We start from the raw sequence: 16686 nt of genomic DNA on the forward strand, positions 1-16686 counted from the left end.
ATCATTTTCTTGAACTAATGAAAAGACATAGGTCATTTTCTAAGTATCCAAATAAGAAAATAAACTTTCGTTTCTTGTTTGCACACAAAAGGAATGCTTTATGATCCCAAAAAGTAAGATATTTGATTCCATGATATTATTGCTTAAGTAGATAAATTACATTAATTTACACATATCATTCCCAATAGAATATTCCTACTTACGGAAGTCGGTATTTAGACTAGACATACATTTTAAAAGATATTCGTGACTTTTAATCAGAATTTAAGCATATTCCTTTCTTTTCAAATTACACAACACCATCCATTCATATTCTTGTAAAACAGTTGCTTCTGCAGAAGTTCATGCACAAGCTTCAAGAGGGGGTTCACAATTAGAGACCGTTAATTCCTTAAGGAAATATACACATTATTATAGTTTTGTTATAAGAGAAGGTAAAAATTTAGGAATCCCTATGATTGCGTAGAACGCTTATACACTAGGATAAATTAAATACAATTTGCTGTACGATTTAAGTGTGCCTATTAAACGGAATAGAAAAAAGGTATGAATATTAGTCAGTCATCCAATAATAATAATAATAATAATAATAATAATAATAATAATAATAATAATAATAATAATAATAATAATTTTTTTCAAAACGAGCGAACAATGAGCAATCATTTTTGTTTGATAAATGAGCGATGTCTTGCACCACGAGGAGCACGATTTGTACGTGACTTGCTTCGCTTGCGAGCAACAGCAAGAGGCAATGGAAGGTATTTATAGTACCGTCGCTCTAATTTCCGGCAGCCAATCGCGTTGCAGGTCGGCTACATTTAAACGTGTGCGTCTTGTGATTCGCCGATTCATTTTTTAAGGCTCGATAAATACTTAATATAATTGCCCGCCATTTTAGCTCTTCCGTTGGCGTTCGCAGAAAGCACACGAAGACGTTATTTGCCGCTCAATTATTTGCTGAATTACATTGCGTTTGATTTATTATTATAGGAGCTACGACATGATAATGTTTAACGGTGTGGCAAATAGATTCCTCGTATGGTAGCTCGGCAGCGTAAGAACAAAAATGGCGAACGATACTACCTATCTAGACTTTATAGAGCCTTCACTTTCTAAAACGTAAGTAAAGAGGCGGAGTCACGCCGGAAATAACAGTGTCGGGACTATAGTCTGAGGAGGAAGAGGAGAAAAGAGCGGACGAATTGGTCGCTTTAAATGAGATTAAAGAGATGTGTAAAAGGTGGGAAGCAGTACAAAATTTTGTTCAAATTCACCACCCTGATAAGGTTGTAGCAGCGCGTACAATAAATCTGTTTAACGGCAACGCAATGTCACATTTACGCAAAATCCTAAAACGCGGCAAAAGCAGGTGTCATTAAATAAGTCCTTAGTCAAAGCAAAAGATTCCAGTCAGTCAAGCAGTCAGAAATTATTCTGTTAGTGACAGTGAAAATATTTTCTTTAAATGTTCAAGAAGTTTGTTAAACAGTAAAACAGGCGAAAGACACTCAAAAACAAAATACAGTAAAGTAATTTGTGTTGCACTATGCAGTAGCCTTGTGCCATGTTAACCACATGACCAAGGAATTACACTGCTTGTCGATGCCTAGTGTTAGTTCACAATCCTCAATAAGGAAGAAACATGCCCAGTGGCCTAAACATTAAACGTAGTGATAGCGATTTTTTTTATAATGAAGAAATAGTGAAACGAGAATAACAAAGAAAAATTCGTCCCTCTACCGCACTTACTTATTTACTTATGGCTTTTAAGGAACCAAGAGGTTCACTGCCGCCCTGACATAAGTCCGCCATCGATTCCTATCCTGTACAAGATTAATCCAGTCTCTATCATCATATCCCATCTCCCTCAAATCCATTTTAATATTATCCTTCCATCTACGTCTCGGCCTTCCCAAAAGTCTTTTTCCTTCCGGCCTCCCAACTAACACTCTAGGCTATATGCATTTCTGGATTCGCCCATACGTGCTGTCCCTGTCCATCTCAAATGCCCTGTCCATCTCAACTGTCTGGTTTTAATGTTCCCAATTATGTCAGGTGAAGAATACAATGTGTGCAGTTCTGCGTTGTGTAACTTTCTCCATTCTCCTGTAACTTCATCCCTCTTTTTTTAAATTGGGTTATTTTACGACGCTGTATCAACATCTAGGTTATTTAGCGTCTCAATGATATGAAGGTGATAATGCCGGTGAAATGAGTCCGGGGTCCAGCACCAAAAGTTACCCAGCATTTGCTCGTATCGGATTGAGGGAAAACCCCAGAAAAAACCTCAACCAGGTAACTTGCCCCGACCGGGATTCGAACCCAGGCTGCCTGGTTTCGTGGCCAGACGCTCTGACCGTTACTTCACAGATGTGGACTTCATCCCTCTTAGCCCCAAATATTTTCCTTATTAAGTGGTTTCATAACAAGCTGTTTTTTTACGGTGATGGGTTGTTGGCCCTTCGTCCAATTCCCAAGCTGGAGGACCACCGCTTATCGGTTGTCCACGACTGCTTATTCATTATACAGAGTGTCCCAAATTCTCAACAACGAAGTGAGACAGAAATAAATTTTTGCGGTTTTGTATTCCTTAAGTCTGTACATGTTCAAAATGGCCCCCTTCCGCCATAGTACACTCCCAACAACGACGTACAACAGAGCGACTTAACAACTGGATTGTTGCTAATGGAATATCATTACAGGCATGTTCAATCTGAACTCTCAGTTCCTCCAGGGTTTGTGGTTTTGTGGCGTACACTGTGTCCTTCAGAGCTCCCCATAAGTAGAAGTCTGGAGGGGTTAAATCAGGAGATCGAGGTGGAAAATCCGGAGCACTTCCTCTTCGTTCTATCCATCTCCGGGGCGTCCTCATTTAGTGCGTGGCCAAGTCTCTGAATGTAAGGCTTCTATTTTTGAGTTCGCAAAACACTGGATTTGCTGACACCAATCTCACGAGAACATTGCCTCACTGACTTCTTTGGGGATTGTGCAAAAGCCTGCATGAATACATCAACACTCTCGTTATCTGTGGAACTTCTCTTTTTTTTCGCACCACACTTTCAACACATTTTGCACCGTTCCGTCAACTTCAAACTTGTCTCGGATTCTTGTGATAGTTAACCTTGTTGGTGGTTGTGTTCCAAATTCAACCCTCCAACGTCGTTGAACCTCAACAACATTCTCCAATTTCCAATAACATTTCAGTATCCACTTACGTTCATCGAACGATAATTGCACTGCCATGTTTATTTATAAACAGATGAACATGTTTCCATGCCTTCTGAATCATAAACCGCAAAAATCGTATTTCTATCTCATTTCTTTGCTGTGAAATAGTATTTCAAAGAGTGTATACATCAATTTGGGACACACTGTATTCGCAGCTACCCTCCATATCTGGAGGCAGTCCTCTATCCGCAATCTGAGGACGCGTCATGTCATGGTGATAGGGACCCCGCACTGCCTACAACAAAGAACACATGATGTCCCCGGCAATGAATCTCTTGGCCCGTCGGCTGACTGGCAAAGAAAATATAGGCCTACATGACGAAACGTTACCACAGTCTAGTATATACAGTCACGAAGCTCAATACGTAGTAAATATGCATCCACGGATAGTTGCTAACCATTAGGATCGCTACTATCGCCTCATAACAGACAATACGAAATAGTACCGGCGCAGTCTTTTGTTCCTAGTACCCTCACAACTCCAGCTTCGTGACTGTATATACTAGACTGTGACGTTACTATTAAACAAGAAGAAACGACTCCTCGGGTAAATGCTACTTTTTTCCATGAAGACAGCCACTTCATTCATCAACATTACAGTTCCAATGCAAGAATATGACATAATAAATCAGATCTCATTATGAATAACTTTTCTTGTACCTAAGTAAAAACAATTATTCATTCGAGTACAAAAGTGCTAGGAGCTTAATCATATCTACCTGCAAAGAAGACGAAAATAAGAAGAAACATTAACACTAATGCATGACGAGAAGAAACAAAGCACTGCATCCCGCAGCACAAATGAGGGGCAAGTGATGACTTGGAAGTTTCTGGGAAGTGCACCGGTGTTGCGGCGCGGCGGCAGGTTGCTGCAATCAATTACAGCTGCATGATATTCCGGCTCTTCTGTGGGAATACTCGCGAAGCTTCTAATGCTAACGGAGCCTCCAGATTAGATTAATAACACTTCATAAAAAGCATCCACAAAGCCGGAAGTGTGGCGAAAAAAAAAAAGACGCATTACATCTAGAAACGTACCCATCATGTCTTCAAAGGAGGGTTTTGTGAAATAGATTAAAGGAAGCCGTTCGGAGAGAGAGGAGTTCAATGGATATAACTCTTGAAATCCAATCTAACGAAAGAAAAGGATCAATATTACATGTATTATGAACTTGAATTGAATTTTAAGAGTTATTTTTGTCGTAGCACAATCTATATTACCTATACAGGCTGTTACTAGAATATCAAATTTTCATGATATTAAAAAGTGACACTGAAAAAAACTACTATGAACTTAATTTTCATGCGCATTATAAAGTTAAGTTTCAATCTTACACAGTATAACATCTAAATAAAAGCACATAGGATAGTAACTCTGTAATACATCTCATTTAATTATTTCACCACTTATAATAGGCCTATTACATAGATAACATAGAATGCTGTCCTTGGTTTTACGATCACGCACAACACAACTTGCAAACTGATTACATTAAACTTTCGTGTGAAATAACAATCAAAATCTTTATCTAAAAATTATAGGTAGGATGTTGGCTGCTATCACGGATATGGTGGATTAAGGTCCTCGCTGCTATAGTTGCCATAGTTGATCTTTGACGTTGGTGAGAAAGCAGTTTACAACATTTTATATGAAGGTCGTGAGCATGAAATTTAAGAGACGCTGGAACTGAGTTTTGAAACTTCTAAAATTGTTAATCAATTGCTTTCAAATTCGGTGGGTTTGCTGTGTCTGTACATTTAAATAAAAGTACCAAATTTCATTAAATTTCATGCGTTACTTAGTTAACAAATTAATTTTCACTTATTTCAACGATATTAAATTTTAGGAACATTCAAAACATCCCTGACGGCTCCAGAATTGTTACTGCGTTTTAAAATGTTGTTCTAAGGACTTAGATCTCATGATTAAGAAAAACGAGCATGGATTTTTTTAATTTGAGCATTGGTTGGCTAATGAGACAACAATTTTCATATAAATAATAATTTTTGCCTGATAATTTTCTTTAATATTTTAAAGTTAAAAAATCTTATCATGAAAAGTTTTCAATGAAGAGCTGATTCCATGCACAATTCTGTGTACTGGACTATTCTTGCAAAGTTTAATGTAAATTGGAACAAATGGAAGCCACTAGAGACCTTTCTATTGACCAAAAACGTAGTCTTGGGAAAATGCACGGTACGTTTAAAAAGAGCTGCACGTAGTATTTTAAAAATGACCGCCAGAAGTTAAAAAATGACGGGCCAGTGTCAAATATTGGGCAAAATGTTGAACAACTTACACAAATAAATAATACATTTTTGTCAATTTGGCCAAAAATGCAATCTGTGTCCCTTCAGAAGAATGATTTGTGGTTTTCCAACTGTAGACTATAATATGGAGACTTCTCCAAAGTTTCGGAACCATGTACGAGTTTCATCATCAGGTGGTTTTGCCCAACATCTGAATTGTCGCCTACTCTATTGTCTATTGGTTCCGGTAAGCTTTGTCCAGTTATTTGGGTTAGTCAGACATAACGTACAAAAACAATACGCAAACTTTCAATCTTGGGAAAACTACTCTGATTATGAAACCTATAAACAGTTCAGAAAAGCTGGGGATGAAATCTCACCACACTGCTGTAAACTGAAAATTATTTTTCTAGGGTAATGAATAGCCTATCTACTTCTGTGTGTAAAGTGTGTATTCTGCTCTGTTGCCAAAATGAATTCCTTTGTTTATATAATATTCCCACGTACTTTTGCGTTTTTACTCTTCAATGTGAGCTTGTTTCTCGAAAAAGTGCTGTAGCATCAGCTTGTTTAAGCCGTATTAAATAAATATTAATATTTTACTAATACGACATCGTAACGTATTACCGTGACATTATAACCGATATAACGCAGTATTAAACATTCGGAATTTATTTTGTCTGATTATATAGAACTAAGCGCTCTTAAAACAAAACTTGAGCAAGCGAAATTACAAATAGCCGATGTCGATAATAGGCCTAGGATATATTTATAATTTGTGAATAGCCAATGCCCGGAAGAATGAAAATTAGGTAGTACGAATGTTGCTTTTTTAAGTATTACAATTGTGTGTGTCATTTTATATGAATATTAACTAAAGGTACATTAGTTTGGAGACCTATTATTATTATTATTATTATTATTATTATTATTATTATTTATTATTATTATTATTATTATTATTATTATTATTATTATTATTATTATTATTATTATTAGCTCGACCAGTCTTATGTTATGGGAGTGAAGCGTGGACTATGAAGACAAAATATGAAAGCAGACTAACAGCTTGCGAGATGAGATTCATGCGCCGAACAGCTGGCTACTCTAAATGGGGTCGAAAGAAAAATGAAGATATCCTTCAAGAACTTAATGTGTCATCAATACTGGACTATATCTCCAGATATCAGTTAAACTGGAAGGAACACGTCTCAAGAATTGTTTCATCCAGGATCCCTAAGGCAATAATGAAGTATCGTCCATATGGAAAACGGTCACTTGGTCGACCTATGAAAAGATGGCAAGAAAATCCTTTTTTCAGGCCGTAACAGTTCTTTTGGGACTAGTACTTGACAGGATGATGATTATGATTATGATTATTATTATTACTATTATTATTATTATTATTATTATTATTATTATTATTATTATTATTATTAAGATGGAATGAAACCGGTGTTCACAAACGTAGGAAAGAGATGAAATTAAGAATTCGGAATAGAAAGTTCTCAAAATTAAACCAGGCAAAAGTTCTAAACGTTGAAGGGACGAAATTCTTAATAGTTCAAGAAAATTAAACGAGCAAAGAATGCTGAAATTATGATCAGTTTACCCAAAATTAATATCATGAGAATTTCTGAAAGGTAGGAGAGATTTATCCTAAGGAATAAGTCAGAAATTTCGAAAGTGTTCCATTAAAAGGAAGTTCTAAAAAATTGTAGGTAGATATTTCCCTCGGAAGATAGAACTAGAAGTTTTAAGGAGTTCTGGAAAGTCTGAAATAAGCTCCTTGCGCATGGAACCAAGAATTCTGAAATGATACTTGTCTTAAAATAGAACATAAAGAGTTCAGAAGTGTTGAAAAAATTTCTTTCGGAATGGAATCAGAGGGATTTATGAAGCGAAGCCGACACCTTCTTTCGTATGGAATGAATGAATTCTAAAACGTTGGTAACTCTTTTTCTGCAACACAGTGCAAAAGCACAGGAACTCTGTGAACTTTAAACCTTTGTCAGTATTACTATCCTTAGATTTCCACACACTGTACACAATGGATTCCAAGCGCTGTCCATCAAGAACCTTCAAGTGGAACAGCATCCAGAACCTGCTCGGCTGCTGAGCCAGATCGCTTCTTCGATTACGACTACAGAATCTTATTATTTATTCATTTCATTACCGACCACTTCTTACGTCCGTTATAACGGGGGCGATACGAATAACGAAAGGACCACGACGATGAAGGACTTTTCTTTCATGCCGCATTCTCTTAACTGTACAGGTTCATCCTCAAGATGACCATTATAATATGCATGACTGCAGGCCACCTGCTTGGCTTCCTTGTTTAACAGTTTTAATTCATACCAACGCATAAATATTATTACTCTGCCTTCTGCATAATGGCAGAGAACGCGAATGTTGAATGCAAAACCAATAAAGAAATAGCATTTTATACGAAAATTTACAGTTATTACAGCAATATTCGCAACAAACTTTTGCTAATGAATCTACATTTACTTTGCTAAAGAATTTATATTTACTTGAATTTCGCTATATCATCATCATCATCATCATCCAAAGCAGCAGTCGGCCTGAGTATGCAGTCGGTATAGCGCTGGCCTTCTGTGCTCGAGGTTGCAGGTTCGATCCTGGCCTAGGTCGATGGCATTTAAGTGTGCTTAAATGTGACAGGCTCATGTCAGTAGATTTACTGGCATTTAAAGAACTCCTGCGGGACAAAATTCCGGCACACCGGCGACGCTGATATAACCTCGGTAGTTACGAACGTAGTTAAATAAATAAAGTAATAAGTAATCCACAGCAACACGAAATAATTGCAATTATTAAAAATCTAAAGTCAAAAAACTCCTCAGGGTATGATGAAATAACAAGCAAATTATTAAAAGCGAGTTCACACTTAATAAAAGATGTAGGTCATCCGTTATTTGCAATTGACACAAGTATAGTAATTACAGCCAATAACTCCAACACATTCCAATCTTCAACAGAGGGAATTCTCCTGAAAATATGTGACTGGTTCTCAGTCAATAAATTAGTATTAAATTGTAACAAAAGTAACACAATTCAATTTAAATCCCGTCCACATTCAACCTCGCAAATTTCAAATTCCAATTTTTATATGTTCATCATCATCATCATCATCCTTCACGAATTAGGCCTCTGTAGACCTGTTTCGGCCCCATCTAGCAGTCTTCTTAACGGTCTTCCTGGTCGACGATGTCCTCTAGGTTTATATTGCATCATAATTTTTGGGATTCTTGAATTTTCCATTCTTCTTACATGATCTAGCCAATTGAATTTGTATCTGGTGATTTTTTCTTCTACTGACTCTACTTCTAATTGTTCTAAAATTTCTTCATTCCTTTTTCGGTCTAAAAGAGTATATCCTGCTGTTCTCCTGAAAAATTTCATTTCCGTTGCTTTGATTCTGTTCATGTCTTTTTTCTTTAATGTCCAAATCTCGCTTCCGTATAGAAGGGTGGGTAATGCTAGTGTATTATATATTTTCATATCTTACAATATTCTTTTTTTTTATTTTAGAGGGTTATTTAACGACGCTGTATCAACTACTAGGTTATTTAGCGTCGATGAGATTGGTAATAGCGAGATGGTATATTTGGCGAGATGAGGCCGAGGATTCGCCATAGATTACCTGGCATTCACCTTAAGGTTGGGAGAAAACCTCGGAAAAAACCCAACCAGGTAATCAGCCCAAGCGGGGATCGAACCCGCGCCCGAGCGTAACTTCAGACCGGCAGGCAAGCGCCTTAACCGAATGAGCCACGCCGGTGGCTCAATATTCTGGTCGCGAGACATAATCATATACTTTGTATTTTCGGGATTTACTTCTAAACCTATATCTTTACTTGCTTCAAGTAAAATTCCCGTATTTTCCCTAATAGTTTTTTTTTTTTTTTTGATTCTTTCCTAACATATTCACGTCATCCGCATAGACATAGAACTGATGTAACCCGTTCAATTCCAAACACTCTCTGTTATTCTGTACTTTCCTAACAGCATATTCTAGAGCAAAGTTAAAAAGTAAAGGTGACAGTGCATGTCCTTGCTTTAGCCCGCAGAGAATTGGAAAAGTATCCGACAGAAACTGACCTATACGAACACCACTGTACGTTTCACTGAGACTATTTTAATTAATCGAACTAGTTTCCTAGGAATACCAAATTCAATAAGAATATCATATGAAACTTCTCTTTTAACCGAGTCATATGCCTTTTTGAAATCTATGAATAACTGATGTACTGCACCTTTATACACCCACTTTTTCCTCCACCTGTCGAATGCAAAAAATCTTATCAATATTTGATCTATTAACGCCTAAAACCACATTGATGATCCCCAATAATTTCATCTACATATGGAGTTAATTTTCTCAAAAGAATATTAGACAAATTTGTATATGTCAACAAAACTGATATTCCTCGAAAGTTACTAGAACATTATATGTAAATTATGTAATACAAACATACGGGGTGACAAACGATATTATATTCAGAGACATTGTTACAGAAGAAAAGAAAGTACGAAACTCAAATCCAGGAATAATTCTATGATAATTCTTCTGAATATAACGAGAGGTACGTAAAAATAAATATTTGTAATACTATGTAGCTTATATTTACTTTTAGAGCTTAGATTTATGTTCACCTTGTTATTCCTATAATCGATCGCAGAACCAAGTCAATGTCCTCGTACTAGCTCACGTCCCCAGTCTATGTACCATGCTGCAGTCAACATTTTGCAATCGGTCCCCAACATTACAAGCCTATTTATTACAGCACAGCCCACCTAAATATGTGTTCTATACACCGTCATTATCTACACAGACTCTTTCTCTATTAGGTAGAATTGGTACCTTCACATTTACTATGCATAAAGGATGTGCAACGAAATACCACCAATGACAATCTAACGTGAAAGTCGACCCTCTTTGGGGAGAAGATGGCGTTTTCTTTCACACAAGCAACTGGCATCTTTGTAACATTTATCGTCGCCGAGCACAATGTTCAACACAGGAACACCTGGCGAATCTGTTAAAACTGCAGCCGCCCTGCCATTTAATCAAGCTTCGAGACTGTCAGTCGGAGGTGTAGTTCTCACATAAGTCGGATAGCCTTCAGTGTAACAATCCTGACGTCTAATTTCGTGGAGCGCTGTAACATGTAACTAGACTTGCAAGTCACGGCAGTGCAGTAGCCACGAGCTAGCAATATGCAGCATCATGGTGGCCCCTACATCGTGAAATCAATCTTAGAGGTGCCAGCCATCACTCCCGGGTCCGAGAGTTCAATCAAAAATTTCATCTGCACATTAATCTCCCACTGCCGGACACGACATCGCGCTTGTAACAAATATTTCACGCGAACCAACCAGCCTTCAACGAACATACGTAATTACGTTTAACACGGGGAATGTCTTGAGATTTTCTTAGTACAAATATCGTGACGGTTGGCTCAGCTTCTTTTCTTTTATTGGAGTGGAACGCTAATTCAACTCCCAAAACAAACAAGAAATCATACCCGACAACTAACTGACCTCGGTGGTCTAGTGGTTACCATGATAGCTATTGGATCCAAGTTCGAAAGATGAAATCCGGCAGAAGGTGATGGATTTTTAAGGACTAAAACTTGACAGGACGTTTAAGGAAACCTCAATGAGTGCATAAAACATCTATAACTTACTTTAATTAAAGTAATAAAAGCCACCGGCACAGTTCAGGCGGTTGCGCGTTCGTTCCCCGCTTGAGTTGAATTACCTGGTTAGGTTTTTCCAAAGTTTTCTCCAACTGTAAGGCAAATCTTCTGCCGCATCTCGCCGAATACCGGTATCATCTCGCTATCACTAATTCCATTAACACTAAATAATCCAGTAATTAATACAAAGACGTTAAAAACATACTAAAACAGTAATGAAACACAACAATAATGTATTTTCTTTAAAACTATAGTACATTTTATTTGATAATGTATATCGTCGTTGTTCCAGCAATAACTCCTATGTGATATAATTGATCGATTTTTAGATTTTTGCTCTATTAAATAACTTAAAAAGTGATACAGCAAGTAATAAAATCTCCTATATGTAATTAGATTTCTTTCTTTCGAAAATGTAAGAATTCACAATCTCCTATGTACCACTGTCATAGAATGAATAAATGTGTTTTTTCCTCATACTGAAAAATTTTATATTTTGCACATAGGGGTTATTGCAGGAACAACGACGATATACTGTATACCTATTATACAGAATCCATACAGCCTATCCAGTATTTCCATGACTACTGTGTGAAAAAGCTGACAGCGACAATGGCAATGATAGAACAGTAAAGTGAAAGAAGAAACAATTAAGAAATACGCGATCGCAAATCCTTGCAAAAAATTTGGAGCTAAGAAGAAGAAGAAGAAGAATAAGAAGAATTTATGTGAGCTCCAAATCTGTTGGGCACTTATCTCACCCACCGTTCGATCCTTCTTTCTCACCAATCGCTCTAAGCACGCTTTTAATATCTTCGGCAACTCTGCCCTGTTGCTGTTTATTCGTGTTACCGATCACGCTTGCGACAATCATCTCCCTCGTGTGGTAGCTATTATACTGGGGACAGAACATCTAGAAGCTTGGAGACGGTTACTTTTACTGTCCGACCACCCCCTCCTCCCGCACTAGCAGGTATACGGTACCATTCAGCTGCAAAACATTTTCTGAACAGACGTTATTGTATTGTGAGAGCGCAGCTGGATCAGTGAAAGTAGATGGTGAACGTTTTCAGTTTGTAGTGCAACGAACAATTCTGCTGTGTGTGGGATCTTCTTTAGTGACGTCACTAAAGCCTCTAGTTGTTCTGTCTCCGGTATAAGTGAAAACCTCGAGACACGAAGTTCATCTTACACTTCTGTTTCCATAGTACGAGTGATGTTAGATTAATTCTTTCATATCAAAAGTTTCTCATCTGTCAACTTATTCAACTTATTATATTACTTAAAAAATCATAATTAAGCGAGATGACTCAGTGGTACCCAATGGATTTGCATTCGGGAGGTCTTGAGCTCGATCCTTGACGCCGACTAATCTGGTGGAGATTTTTTCCGTGATTTTTCTCTACTGAATATAACTAATTTTCAGTTAAATAAAGGTGAATGACAGACGTCAATTACTACGAAATAATACACACAGTAAAACAGCAACAAGAATTCTCAGCAGTAAATTAACTGATTCATGGTATGATCTAGGAGTTAAAGAGACTATAAATAAGTACAGCAAAGCTGAACAAAATTAAAATCAGAAAGAAAACAGTACCTGCTGAGGATTCAAGTTGAGTTCCACAGTGCTTTTATTCTAAAGACGCTTTTTAAATAAAAATTATATTTAATGTGCACAATTCCATGACAAATTGACCCATAGATACAGTATTGAACAACAACAAAATCCAATAAATGGGTGTGTACACACATATGACCATTTAAAATTGTCTTTCTTGGTATAAGTGATGCTGAAAACGTATACAGATCTCCTACACAAGACCTTTTCGGTTTTGAAAACATGTAATTTACGTTCTATGAATCTGAGGTGCATGAAAATAGTACCAATAGAAAGAGAAACTCAAGAAGTTTAGTTCCTTACCTTAAATATGTTAAATGTGTCCCCCCCTCGGTAACACGGCACACAGCAAGCCTACAGTCAAGTTCCACCTAAGTACGCGGATTTTCCGACCCCCAGATTCTGGGGTTATGTCTGTTCACCTTACCAGAAATATGAATAGTGGCATTGTCAGAAAACACCACGGAACGAATAAATTCATGATCGTTTCCAATTAAATTCTGCATATTTATGCAGAAATTTCTGCGTAGCACTTTGTCCTCTGGTTTTAGGGCTTGCAGCAACTGTAGTCGGTAGGATGAAATCGCAACCGCTTGCGAAGAATCTGTCTTAAAATCAGTGTACCATTTACGGATTGTAGGCTCACTGGGTGGATCTGCACCAAATTTTGTTCGGTAATGCCGTTGCACATTAGTAACCGATTGGTTCACACGAAAATCAAGCTTTTCTATAGCAGCCATTTCGCCTCAACAATGAACAAATTTGTTTATGTGCGCTATTGTGAGGCAGTGTTACCGACAATGTTGCCACAACTAAACGTTTTGAGTTTATCTTTCCATTGGTGCTGTTTTCATGCACTTCAAGTTCATAGAACGTAAATTACTTGAGTCCACTGCAAGAATGATGGATGTCACTTTCTTGTCGAAAATGAACCAAGACTGTCAATGCTCATTTAAATCCAATTTTAATCCACTTTATGTATTACAGAAGAAAATAATTAAAATATGTCTTCATAAACCTATTGATTTTCCATCTCAAAATTTGTTTTTAGACTTTAATGTACTTAACGTAAGACAAATTTATTATATTGTATTAATAAAATTCATACATAAAAATCGAAATAATTCTGAATTGTATTCTCATAGTTATGAAACAAAAGGTATGAATTCTTTAAGATTCTTTGAACCAAAATGCAACATGTTACAGTATTTAATCATAGTAGTAATTTAGGCCCAAGAATATATAACAAATTTATATTTAAATATCCTAATCTTGTCAATTCTAATAGTTCTAGTATTAAATTTAAAAAGTTATGTATGGATTTTATAAAAATTGAAAAATTGTACATTTAAATTTATATACTATAATTGCATGGTAGACATAAGACAAATTGTATTGTATAATTATTAATTTCAATTCAGGAATCCGCCCCTGAGCACGAGTTCTACTCTTTCAGGGGCGAGCTAAAGTTTTTCTGTATATATTATATTTTATGTTACAAATTATTAGCAAAATAATAAATAAATAAAATAAAATAAAAATGCATAGCTTAAGACATATAGGATGTACATAGAGAGTTATATGGCATTAACACTGATAGTCATTGTCCAGTAATGATTGGAAAATCACAGTTAAGCTTTGAGCACTGAGGATTTCAAACTTTCAATTGCTTCTCCTGAAAAATGTATTCCAAATGACATCCATCATTCTTGCAGTGGACTCTTCACTTGTGTTCGAAACCGAAAAGGTCTTTTGTAGGAGTCCTGTATTTCTGCGAAAATCTCGAACTCGATTTTTATTTTTTTACAATATCAAAATACCTACTTTTTATATACCTTCGTAATGAAAGACAGAAAAGAAACCATTTTGAAAAATTACAAAATAGTAATACTATTACACAGATTTAGAACACGGACAGTCACAAGTTGTCAGTTCTAAAGATTGGAAGCATCAGAATGCTGAGAGTCGGAGACCAATGACAGGGCATTTATTACTTGACCACCAAGGAAATGAAGTCATCCGTGACAAGTTAAATACCCTGTAAAGCATCATCGCCACTGTCGATACTCCCAGTAAAAATTGGTTGGATCACGTGACCAGAATGCAGTCAGACATAACGACGTAGAAGCTTCTGTACTACACACGGAGGGGAAAGTGAAGTATCGAAAGAACAAACACTGAAGACCAGCTAAGTTCAAGAAATGGAGTGGACCAAGTAGTCAATAATCGTACAGCATTCTAATGAAGATTAATTTAGCAATACTTTTAAAGTGCCTATGAGCAGATACTCAGCATCGAGTTACAGTAACAGAATAGAACAAAGACGACAATGACGATCATGGCATTCACTATGGAAATGACAATAGACCACAGATTTTCGCATTAGCGATAAAAGCGACGAATCGTTGATTAAAAATAACGTGCTTTTCCTTGCGAATAAGTCTGTAACAATAGCGAAAATGGAAATATTTATCGCGATTGATGTATTTTAGAGCGAAATAAATTATTTCGGTGGGGGGGGGGGGGGAAACGAAATTTTGCATTTCATTACTGTTTTAACATTTGATGCACATTTTAAACACCTTTGACTTGTGGACATAACATCCACTCTTCTTGCAAGCTGAAAGCTAGAAATGAAAAAAACACACATTGCAAAGGAGATTAAGGCCCACTTGTATAAAATTCCCTGACTAAAGATCAATTTTGATCGAAGATCGGAAAGTGAACCGAGTCCAGACACTTCTTCTATTGTATAAAACTTTTCTGCGATCAAATTACCTTGGTTCAAATGCAATTTAAGTTCACGTGAAAAGGATTTGGCAACATCGCATAAACAGGTGAAGTATGTGATGCGCGGGCCATGTTGTACAGGTTTGTTCAGTGTTGCCAATTTAGCGACTTTAACAAATTGTTTTTAACGACAATTTCTTTTAACTGTTATATGGCTTAAATAGGATTTTAGCGACCTTTTTAGCACCCCATAGTGACAAAACTGAATCTGTCTTTGTTGATAATGAGAAATGTAGCGACTTTCCGTACACTCTGTTGGAGACACTGGTTTGTTTTGTACATTGTAAATAATGGCGGACAATAAGAAGAAGGTTGACTATTCTCCAAATTGTTATCATGTTATGGTGTTTGATACTACTAAACATAATAAAGCTTTATAAAAGGACAATTTTCGTTTAGTAATACAGTTAACTGAAAATTTATGAATGTACTTATCATATCCATTAATAATTAATGGTTGTTATAAACATAATATAATGATAGGTTATGTTATTTGATACTGCTGAACACGATAAAGCCTTACAAAATATAAGAATGTTTGTGTATTAAGGCAAGAAATTGAAATATATATATATATATATATATATATATATATATATATATATATATATACTAATATTAATAATAATGGTTATTCTTTTTGCACAATCTGCCACTCGTATATTTCAAACAGAAAAGAAATAACTGAACTTGGATCATCTAACTTAATCGGAGAAATTTCTTCAGTCAAAGTTGACTTTAGTTTAAGACAAATTAATCTCATATTAGACTTTATACAACGCAAAATTCCAAGTTCAGCTAGAACGAGGATCAATTTAACCTCTGATCTAAGATTAAATGGTTTATACAATCGGCCCTAACATATCAGCCCTACTTTCAAACCCGGTCATTGACACTTGGCAGAGGGGAAAAAGGTATTGTCCATTTGAATGGTTGCTTTTGTTTACTGATGTTATAATGAGGCCATGGGTGTTGCTATTTTAGGAACCTTTTTCAATATTCAGTTGTAAAGGTGGATCGAATAGTTACACTTCATTCCAGAGCTAAAGAATTTGTTAGTGAGGG

General features: G+C 36.3%; 1 protein-coding gene across 1 annotated transcript in view; it reads right to left on the reverse strand.

Moving 5' to 3' along the window:
* Positions 1 to 16686, reverse strand: part of fz (frizzled) — a 326760-nt gene that overhangs the window by 24240 nt on the left and 285834 nt on the right. The gene's annotated exons all lie outside the window — the stretch shown is intronic.

This window comes from Periplaneta americana, chromosome 9 (assembly GCF_040183065.1).
Source record: "Periplaneta americana isolate PAMFEO1 chromosome 9, P.americana_PAMFEO1_priV1, whole genome shotgun sequence".
Taxonomy (NCBI): Eukaryota; Metazoa; Arthropoda; class Insecta; order Blattodea; family Blattidae; genus Periplaneta; species Periplaneta americana.